Raw genomic sequence first — 706 nt, 5'->3', positions numbered from 1 at the left:
GGCTCACTGCAACCTCCGCCTCCCGGGTTCAAGCGATTCTCCTGCCTCAGCCTCCCGGAAGTAGCTGAGATTACAGGCGCCCGCCACCATGAGCAGCTAATGTTTTTATGTATTTAGTAGAGACAGGGTTTCACCATGTTGGCCAGGCTGGTCTCGAACTCTTGACCTCAGGTGATCCACACGCCTTGGTCTCCCAAAGTGTTGGGATTACAGGCGTGAGCCACTGCGCCTGGCCTAGAGGTTCTTAAAGTGGGAAATTGTCATGTGCTGAGCAGCCTCCACCCCCATCTCCCAGAAAAGAAATGTCTACTGCAGTTGGCCAAAGCTAGAGGGCAGGAAAAGGAAGAGCGATGGTTAGACAAGAGATCAAGGAGTGGCCCAGGGCAGTGGAAAGAGCCTTGAGGAAGCCTGGGAGGAGTTTTTGAGGAGGGAAAGGTAAGGTGCTAAGTGCTTTGGAGAGTTCTAGGGCGAGTAGAAGTGGTCTTTGTATTTGGATGGAAAGGGGTGCTCTGTGACCTCACCAAGAGCAATTTTAGTCAAGGGTGGAGGTAGAAGCCAATCATAGGAAATTATGGAGAAAACCAAAGTAAAGACATGGAGGAATCCCTCAAAACTATTGGGGACATTTGCCTCTATTAATCATCATGAAGACACAATCCAATGTCATCAATTCATCACTCATTCCATGATATGATTTGGCTGTGCT

This window comes from Mandrillus leucophaeus, unplaced genomic scaffold, assembly GCF_000951045.1.
Source record: "Mandrillus leucophaeus isolate KB7577 unplaced genomic scaffold, Mleu.le_1.0 Scaffold3, whole genome shotgun sequence".
In the NCBI taxonomy this organism is placed as follows: domain Eukaryota; kingdom Metazoa; phylum Chordata; class Mammalia; order Primates; family Cercopithecidae; genus Mandrillus; species Mandrillus leucophaeus.
The sequence above is the reverse complement of the archived record's forward strand: the minus strand, read 5'-3'. Positions refer to the sequence as shown.